Raw genomic sequence first — 10,584 nt, forward strand, 5'->3', positions numbered from 1 at the left:
TAATGTCCAAATACTGTAAAACAATAAGAAGTGAATATCCCTACTGTGCATTGAGCGTAACACAGTAGGGATATTCACTTCTTATTGTTTTACAGTATTTGGACATTACGTACTACTCCGATCCAGCTTGTTTCAGTACTTTTTATTGCAACATTATACACTGTCCCTAATCTAATTTAAAATTCCAAATTTTTTCTTATACTTGTAGGGTATTACTATGTCCTAGTATGTGCATTTATTGTAATTTCAACATGTTGTAGTTGTCAAAATTCTATGAACTGTAGTAATTCATACTGTCTGTCCTTGCACATATATGTGCATTACAATTATTTCCTTTCTTGTGTAGTACAATTTTTATACCAAAGAATTGGTTAGAGACATTTGCAGTGGAATGAAAGGTACAGGCAACAGTTCTTCTAGACAACAGTTGCTAAGTGTGATTGGTCTTTTGCAGTAGTTATTTTTGAATTTCTGTTGCCTAGCAACAGTTGCTATGATTTTTGGATTAATTTGCAATAGGATGGATGGCTGTGGTATTTGGGATTAATAGTTCTCGCATTGTAAACAGGAATGAAATAGTGCTCGGCTTAACCTTGTACTATTTTATTCCTCCCTATTTGCAATGCTTGCACTATTAATCCCGAATACCACTGCCATCCAGCCTATTACATATACTAACGTCTAAATTATAGACAAATTCCACAATTTGCTCAGATAGATTTAGTAAGGTATTGACAAGTTAGCCATGGACATCCAGATTTTAAAGATTTGAAGCAATGCCATAAAGTAGATGCAAAAAAATCCAAAATACAGTAAAATCCAGTTAATATCTAATTGAAATGAGGTTCCATAGCAACCAACACTTCATAGAGTAGAGTTACTTGATGTACTTGCATGGTAAAATTTGTAGATGACTTACTTAATTGATTCCATTATTGCAGCACAAAATGTAAAAATCACATTTTTGATCAAGTACATGCCTTGGTGCACTATTACAATAATACTGTCAGGTGGAAGGTATTGACTAGTACTAATGCTTACTTTAAAGTGCATATATACTTTGCTTGGGTAAACAATTTTGAGCCACTGCATAACAATTTTCTGATGATTTGCATCGCTAGCCTACCCAACCTAGTGGACAGCTATAATGCAAAAATAGTGTGCTTTGGAGAAGGGGCAACGGAACTAGTGAAAATGCAGTTCCCTTTCTTACTGTCAGTATGCCCATGGTGTGGTGTGGTTTGTTGGCTTTCTTGGCTGCACACACTGCTGTGTGTTTTGATATACTCCACTGTTGTCCACTTCTTACTGTAGTCACATCAGTTGGCTGATTGCTCCCTTGTGCATTATGTGTTTTTGTTTATTGCTTTCCAGCAGGTAAAATATTAATTTTACTCAGCACTGTTAATCACAAATAATAATGTTACTGCTTACATAGGCATAACTAAAAAACATTAATAATTTTAGTTATGCCTATAATAAGCAGTAACATTAATATTCCAATGTTACTAGTAAAACTTTATTAGCAGTGTCAATTTAATACTGTCCATAAAAAGATATATATATGAACAGTGCAATAAGATGACAGCATATAATTAATACTTAAGATTTTATTTTTATAAAAGTCTGATCTATGTGTATAGCCATGTAGCAAAGACCTAGTGATGTACTGCTGATGAGAACAATAGTAGCTAAATGTTTTATTTTTGCTAGGGCCAGAGTAAACTGAAGTGAAAGTAGTAAGGCTCAGTGCAGCTACTCAAAAAGTAAAAATTTCTTTTTAGATGCTATTTGGAGGCATTTTTTGGGCTGTAACACTGTGTGCAAAATGCTAGCTAGCTACCTACCTAACAAGTGTTCAATGTTAGGGATAATTATTTTAGAGGAACTTAACATGCTTGTAGTGGACATGATATGTGAAAGACAGGTTAGATCAGTGTTGTTTAAATAAATGCTAAGTAATGCATGTTCACTACTTTTAGTTATGGCTTCATCAATTTTTTTTTATTTCAGTCAAAAAGTGGTGAGGCTCTGGCCTCACTAGTCACACCTACTCTGATTCTCTTGTCCCTAAACATATAGCTACTGCCATCAGAGTTGGTATCCATATTTGTAATCACATGTTTATGTTCTCAGTGGAGGTAGAGTATATTATGCTAGTTGACCTGCTATATTCAAATGTGTTCATTATTACCATGTATGCAGTAGCTACATGCATATGTATTATCTTCACCAGCTAAACAGTTTCTTCTCAAACATTAGCTATTATGCACAATTTGCATAATTATATGACTACATAATATGTGACTGAATTTGACAAAACAAGGCTTCGACGCACAAAGCTTTGTTAGGAGATATGGCGATTTTAAGGAATCATTGTGTAATAACTTCCCAGTGCCTACAGCTGTGCAAACAAAATTTGCACCAATTGTTCATCTATTCACTAGCTATCACTGAGTGGGTGTATACATTTCTGATACCCAAAATTTGCCCTGTTTTGAGCAGCTTTTTTCGAGCGGGTAATAATGTCACAGGCGGTAGTAATAGGGTGGGAGGGTGGGGGTGGACGGTGGTCTTAATATACGGGTATAAAATGAAGTAAGAAGACGATTGGAATCCAGAGGCCAAGTTTGGGCTCTTCATGGCCCTCCATGGCCCTCAAATTACTCCAAATTGACTGAGAACACTATTGGCGAGCTCTCTGTGAAGTTCCAGCTCACTACACACCATTATCACAAAGCCATGGCCATTTAATGGTGCCAATCTCACACTCGTGGCTTTGACAGGGTCGGAAGAAAGCTGCTACAGAAACCAGACTTGTCAGTGCTGAAGGAAGTACAGTGTGAAATATGATAGTGTATTAGACCAGCAATCCATTTCTGGTAAAATCGTAAGTTTGATTTTGTGTGTGTGGAAGCCTTGTTATGTGAAATCCGGTCACATATGTGCAAGTGCTTAGAGCTCACAGCTGAAAGCTGTAATTCAGAAGTACTTTATGGCTGTCAAATGCAGAGTAGCAGTGGTGTCACACACACACTATACCATTACAAACTTTGTGTCATTATCGTAACAGGAGATAAAAATATAAACTGTCCAGTTGCAATTAGCTTATGAATATACTATTGTGCACCTATAGCTACTTCCTGTGTACAGGTAGGTGTATATATATATATATATATATATATATATATATAAGATACAATCCAAACTATACCAATAGTTAATTGCACATCTAGATTATATAGTCAGTCTTTCCAGGTACCAAGCTCCTCACAAGATGCTGAATGTGGTTTCTACCGTAGTGCTGTTGGTGGTAACTTGTTCATATGCTAAAGCTAATGATAAGGTAAGTGAAAATGGTACCATCGCTACTATTGCATAGTTTTCAAAATTGTTTTGAATTTCTAGGCAGCATACTATCATCAGCTGATGACCCCTTATTGGTTAAATAAACATGCTGAAATTTTTGGATCATATAGTGTACATCCTGATTACCTTGAAATCCCTACTGGTGGCGTCACATTTGGACGTCTCATAAGAGTTCAGTTGGCACCTCCAAGAAATTTGTCTAAGGAAGATGATGTTACTGTAACTATTACTGTTGCAATGGATACTGTATATGCTCATGCTGTGCACCATGATCCTTATTTTGGAATAAGTGATGGAGAGAACTTTGTCGGCTTTCTGACAGTTGGTAATATTCACTACTCCAGTTATCCACCATGTGTTTATGCTGAAGGGATAAGTACTACTGACAGACTTGCTAGTAGAGTTACTTCTCGTCCTGGTGTTCCCAGACCAACAGTTGCAAAAAGTTACTCCAGTGAAGTGAAGATGCATATTAAACCAACTGAGAAGTGGGGTTCCTGCCACACAGAACATGATGAAGGACATATTGTTATGGCTAAGTATTCCTATAAATTGGATATCACCAAAGGACTGTACTTTGATATGTATCGTGATAATACCTCAGAAATGTATCGCATTGTGTACATCTTAATTGAAGTCTCTTAACAGCTGTGATTGTCATAGACTGAACATTAACATTTCATATTTATAGTATGTATCATATGGCAGTGTTTGTACGTAGCTATAGTGACTGAACTTGGTCTGGTTGACATTGTATTGATTTTATTAACACAAACAATTATACCTTTGACTGTCTAGAATGTTTTTTCTTTTGTCAGGGATACTACATATGTTAACATTGGGTAATAATAAAATTTATGCAAAGCTGTGATATACCATTATTGCAAGTGAGAGAATTATTCTAAAATTTTGGACAATGGAGAATGAAACACTATCTATACCTATACATACTTTACTAAGACTACACACTCAGGCATTGTACATGTATAATGATACAAAGTATGAGAGCACTAGGAGCCAAATTCAGAGAGCGCTAGGCAGAGCCTGCAGAAGAGAATTCAATTGTTGCAGGATCATAATCTCAGCTTGTTGAACCATATTAATGCTCCATAAAGTCATTAACAAAGTGAGGGTCTCCGTGTTTGTAGGTAGTCTAGTATTCTAATAAAGTCTACATACAGATAACACTTTACACACATGTGAACATAAGTCAGAAAGATGAAGCCCATTCATGTACAGAGCTTTGTTCAGCTACCCTTGTATAGAACATGCATTTACTCTAATACAGATCGTACACCTGTGACAAAATGTTGTAATAAAGGAGTCACCTTTGTTGTTTAGTTTAGCAAGATTAAGGTTCTACTTAAAAAAAAAGCTTTCGTACAGTGGGTAATTTTTGAAGTAGTTTATTTTCCAGATATTTCAAGGAGAACACTTCTCTTTGAAAATAAATTCCCAAGCCCTGTTGTTCTTCGAAAATAATTCCCCACAAGTAAGTTTTTATGTTATCGAATGGACGTGTATATACTCTTCAAGTTTAACTTCAGTATTATAGTTGTAATGATTGCAATGATTAAACAACTGTGTGAATAGCCAAATTGGGAATTGTATGCCATCTACTATGCTAATCTCAAGCATGCACTTTCTTTGACACAAAGTTTCATTTATTTGCAACCCACCAAAACTTCAAAATATGCACTCTTCAGAATCAAAATTCAGATTTACCTCTTCTGTTATTTTCTGCTAACCTGCTATATGGTAGCTGGAGCTGGTCTTTCTTCTGGCTTGACTGTGCAATAATACTGTGTATATACTTGTGTTATCTGCACAGCATAATTGTTATGGTGTTTTTCTTCCTTACCATAGAAGAGACTATCTCAATAATTACCATGATGTAATACCTGTCACATATTTACCTCATCACTCAATGTCATTCATTTCAGATGTATAAGAATAACTTTTTTTAAAAAATTGACATAAATATCATTTGTGACAGGGCCTGAGAAAACAGGGCATGTGGGCACAAACCACACCCCATCACGTTACAGGTCATATCTCAGTATTGGAACAGAGTATGAGCATTCTGTAACTTGCATTGTAAAGCCAATTAAATACTTACTAAGAACTGAAAATTTCATTGCCATAGCATTATGGCACAAAATGTTATGAGTGATGAAAGTTTGAAAAGTAGATAAAAATCATGTGCCCACATGCCCTATTTTCGCAGGTCCAGTCATATTTTCTGTACATATTCACACATTATTTTTAATACCTCTCTGTTATTATAATAACAGTATTAATGTTAGAGTTATTGTTGTTAGGGCTGTGTGATAATGAAAAAAAACATATCTTGATAAGTTTCAATAACAAAAGACCATTTTATCACGATAAATTATATTATCTCGATAATGAAGTACTGTCATAGAGTACTTTTAGAAGCAGAGTTTTGTGTAATAATAATTATTTAATGCTAGGAAAATTTACTGTTTTCAGCACTACCACAGCTGATTGTGACCTTACTCACAAGAGTACTATCTGCCTGCTTTATAGTATACAATAATCTACAGTGATTTACTATTATCGGTAATAGAAAATTCATTATTTTTAGCACAACAATAACATAGGTATCATGATAACCAGGTTACCATTATTATCGCAGAGCCCTAATTGTTATGTGCTCAACTGGAAAGTCTTCATATCATGTTACAGTGACCTCATACATGTTTACATCACTTGCTGCTACTACTATATTCTAGATTAAATCTTAGTCTAAAGAAGACACATGAAATAGCACTCAGAGCAATAAGAAATTAGCTAACAATGTTGCTCTAAACATTATAACTTGTTGTATATCACAGCGTTGTTTAATAATAATTACAAGTTTTGGTTATGCCTGTGTCAAAGCAACAACATCCAGAATCCAACCAGAGGTGTATTTAGATGACATAACATAATTATTATAACTAGAGATTTTAATTTTATACTGCCCATACAGAAGACAATAAAATGCATAAGCAGTGTAATTAGATGATGGCACATAATTGACACTTGAAATTTATTTTTATATAGCTACTGGACCATAAAAATATTTTAGCAAAAGCATATAAACAGTTTGCCTTAATTGTGACAATTGCTGAGGATTTTTATGTCATTCTTGGAAGAGATGACTGTTCCTCTCCTGGAACTCATTTTATGTAATTCTGTAGGATCCAATACTATAGTGCAAAATTTTAATGGCAAGGATTTGACAATTTACTTGCAATTCATCAAATTTTTATTCCATTTTAAGTTTTGCACATTCCAACATAAATATTATTCTTTGCTCGGTTATCCACTTCAGTAAAGTTTCCTAATATCAAACTTTTGTACTGTATGACAAAATATGTACATGTATGTATGATTATTTGTTCTCCTGGCTGTCTAGTGCTGTATCTCCCACACTGCTTAACTTATGAAGTTGAAACTTAACCAGTCCACTCCTCTGTCTCTATGGATAACAGAGATAGAGAACCAATAAAATGTTTGCAAAATGTGCGGATATCGATGGTTTTCCAAAATTAGATCAATAGTGTTTGTAACCAGAACTTAAATCAAAAGATAAGTGGTTAACGTTGATGCTAACATAGGTATATTTCAAAGTTTGTTGTAGAGAACACATAGAAGCTTTTTAAATATGTACTCTCCTCTATAGAGATCTTACTGAAAGCCTGTATAGCAGAAAGTCAGATTTTTGACATGGAAGCTTTGATCGAGGAATGCAGCAAAAGGTCCCATGACATCTTGATCCCAGCCAAATCACAATTTAGGCAACTTCCTATAATACATAGCTAAGCTATCCAGTCTGGGATCCAAAAATCTGTTTACTTCAATGCTTCAGCATAAATGTTCATACAGAGGATGCATCACAATCATAACACCATCAGTGTAATACACTTTAGCTTCTGCAGTAATTGTGTAGGTTTGTCAGTAAAGCACTGTATGGGACATGGGATTGATTTTGATAACATAATTATCATTATTATATTCCAAGCTGTAAAAAAGGGGGTACTGTACATCCCAAAAAAGCCACGGTGAAGAAGTCAGATACAAAATCCAATGTGGTATATCAAACTAATAACCTTTTAAATTCACTTTAGTTAAAGTAGCTAAAATTTTCAGGTGTGGTTAAGTTCATTTTCAGCTGAGATTGTTAACCAGAAATCGTCACACAGCTGCAACAATTTGTTAATTACTACACTGTAATTCTTTAGCTACAGTACACTGAGGTGGCCAGCAGAGCATTTTTCTACATTTTTTAAAACATACAGATTACATCTGAGGAGATCACACACACTCTTCCAAATCTCCCATTTCATATCTCACGGTGTAAACAACCATGTTGTAAGCATGCGTTGAAAATTTGGCTTCAATTTTCCTGGGGGCTGCACCACATCAATACACAATTATCCTAGTGCCTTAAGTAATTAGTTGCCTCTCCGACCATATAAATCCTGTATCTTTCCCCAGAACTTCGCTATATAAAAGACACAATCTGATAACCAGTCAGCCACCCCCTTGATTTATTTCTGGATCAGTGACTGCATAGGGCTTCATAAACAAAATTGCTAATATTATTGCTAATAAGTTCACTAATGTATTAATTTTGCTGTACAAAACTTGTCTTAGTGGCTATCTAAAGGCCACCTATCTGTTGAGGCCAACTTACTTGTGAATATTTTCCACTTGTCTAAAGTAGGTACCGATAAATTATAATGTCAAAATTTTTGGTCTAAAGTTGACCGGCTTAGACAAGGCCACAATTTACTGCCTGTAATAAACATTTTTGTGTCTAAGGTGATAGCTAATTAAACACCTTACTGGACCCATGCAGGAAATAACTACCATATAGTTGTGTAAACTCTTAAGGTACGGCTTTACTGGGACATATTACAATAGTATAACTCTTACACATTATACGCAGGTATTGTAATGACATTAGATAGTAGTGCATGGTTATCATGTATTGCACAATAGAATAAATTGACCTTCATCTGTGTAAACATCAACCCATAATAATTGTGAATGACTTTATGGTCAAAAAGTTTTGTATAGTAGTGATGTTTATGTATATAATTAGGTATAGGGAGAGACCAATTGTTGTGTTTCACTTATGCATAAGGAATTGGTAAGTACTGCTGCTGAGATCTCCCTTAAGGAATATCTAATCAAAAACAGCCAAGCTGTAAAAAAAGGTGCGGGCCCCAAAAAGGCCATGGTGAAAAAAGATGTGAAATCCAAGGTGGCGGCCAAGAAATGGCTGTGATGGTAAGTTAATGGTTAAATTTTAATAACAACATTTCAGGTGAATTTGGTGCCAAGACCAAGCGGCACAAAATTCACCTGAATTGTCGTTATTAAAATTTAACCATTAACCTACAATCACAGCCATTTCTTGGCCGCCACCTTGGATTTCACTTTTTTTCACCATGGCCTTTTTGGGGGCCGCACCTTTTTTTTTACAGCTTGGCTGTTTTTGATTAGATATCACTTCTTTTTGTATTTGTATACTGCAAAGCCGGCCTATGGCTGGCTTTGGGGCTTTTTTAACCCATGTGTTTTTTTCTTTACCACAAGAAGAAGAAAAGAACTTAAAGAAGATTTGTAATACTTCAATTATTTTTGATTTTATTCGTAATTATACAAATTATATACATATATTTATTACATGTCCATTATTCCCCACAGGATATTTTTTGCAGCTGATCTCTTTACTGGGTGACTTGAAATGTAGCTGAACTATATACAGGATGGTTTCTTTGTAGCTGAACTCTCTACAAGGTGACCTCTTCTAGCTGGTCTCTCTACAGGGTGATTTGTTTGCAGCTAAACTCTCTACATGGTGGTTTCTTTGTAGCTGATCTCTCTACATGATGGTTTCTTTGTAGCTGAACTCTTTATAAGGTGACTTCGTCTAGCTGAACTCTCTACAGGGTGATTTGTTTGCAGCTGAACTCTCTACATGATGGTTTCTTTGTAGCTGAACTCTCTACAAGGTGACTTCGCCCAGCTGATCTCTCTACGAGGTGATTTGTTTCTAGCTGAACTCTCTACAGGTGATTTGTTTGCAGCTAAACTCTCTACATGGTGGTTTCTTTGTAGCTGAACTCCCTACATGATGGTTTCTTTGTAGCTGAACTCTCTACAAGGTAACTTCTTCTCTACAGGGTGATTTGTTGTAGTTGAATTCTCTACAAGGTGGTTTGTTTGAGGCTGAACTCTCTACATGGCAGTTTCTTTGTAGCTGAACTCTCTACAGAGTGATTTGTTTGCAGCTGAACTCTCTACATGATGGTTTCTTTGTAACTGAACACTCTACAAGGTGTCTTCCTCTAGCTGATCTTTCTACAGGGTGAATTGTTTGTAGCTGAACTATCTACAAGGTAACTTCTTCTAGCTCATCTCTCTACAGGGTGATCTGTTTGTAACTGAACTCTGTGCATGATGGTTTCTTTGTAGCTGAACTCTTTACAAGGTGACTTCTTCTAGCTGATCTTTCTACTGGGTGATTTGTTTGCAGCTGAACTCTCTACATGGTGGTTTCTTTGTTGCTGAACTCTCTACAAGGTGAATTTTTCTACCTGATCTCTCTACAGGGTAATTTGTTTTGTAACTGAACTCTGTACAAGGTGCGTTTTTGTGGGTGATCTCACTGCAGGTTGATTTGTTTGTAGCTGAACTCTCTACAGGCTGATTTACTTGTAGCTGAACTCCTTACATTGTGTCTAGTTTCTAGCTGATCTCTCTACAGGTTGATTTGTGACACACCAGCACAGGTGTGATATTGCTGTCCAAACTGGCACATCTTTACAAGCGTAGTATGCACACCACATCAATCACACTAATAAGAGTGTGACCATAAGTTTACAAATGACAAAAAGCACTTAATGGATTTAGGAGTGGGAGGCATGTCATGACAAGCTATTATCAAAGTCGACTACTAATCTCAGCACTATTTGTGAAAAGCTGCATCATCTACAGTTTCGCAATTGGTGTTACAATCCTGGAATGTCAACAATCTACAAACAATACACAACACCATGTGTCAGTCAGCAACTTACCTACTTTAACATCTCTACTTAAACATTGTTTTTAAAATGTATTTAAAACCTGTATCAGCCAGCATGGAGTTTCATTGTGGGTTTTAATTTCACTCAACCAAGGCTTACATGTTCTACA

At 35.7% G+C, this 10,584-nt stretch overlaps 1 long non-coding RNA gene across 1 annotated transcript; it reads left to right on the forward strand.

Annotated features, from left to right (window-relative positions):
* The first annotated feature begins 1,608 nt into the window (after nt 1-1,608).
* On the forward strand, nt 1,609-3,439 carry LOC136245227 (uncharacterized). Its single transcript, XR_010695798.1, has 3 exons — nt 1,609-1,739; nt 1,785-1,927; nt 3,259-3,439. It is a non-coding gene; the product is annotated as an uncharacterized lncRNA (long non-coding RNA).
* Nucleotides 3,440-10,584: the final 7,145 nt, after the last annotated feature.

The sequence above is a fragment of the Dysidea avara genome, chromosome 2 (genome assembly GCF_963678975.1).
Source record: "Dysidea avara chromosome 2, odDysAvar1.4, whole genome shotgun sequence".
Classification (NCBI taxonomy): domain Eukaryota; kingdom Metazoa; phylum Porifera; class Demospongiae; order Dictyoceratida; family Dysideidae; genus Dysidea; species Dysidea avara.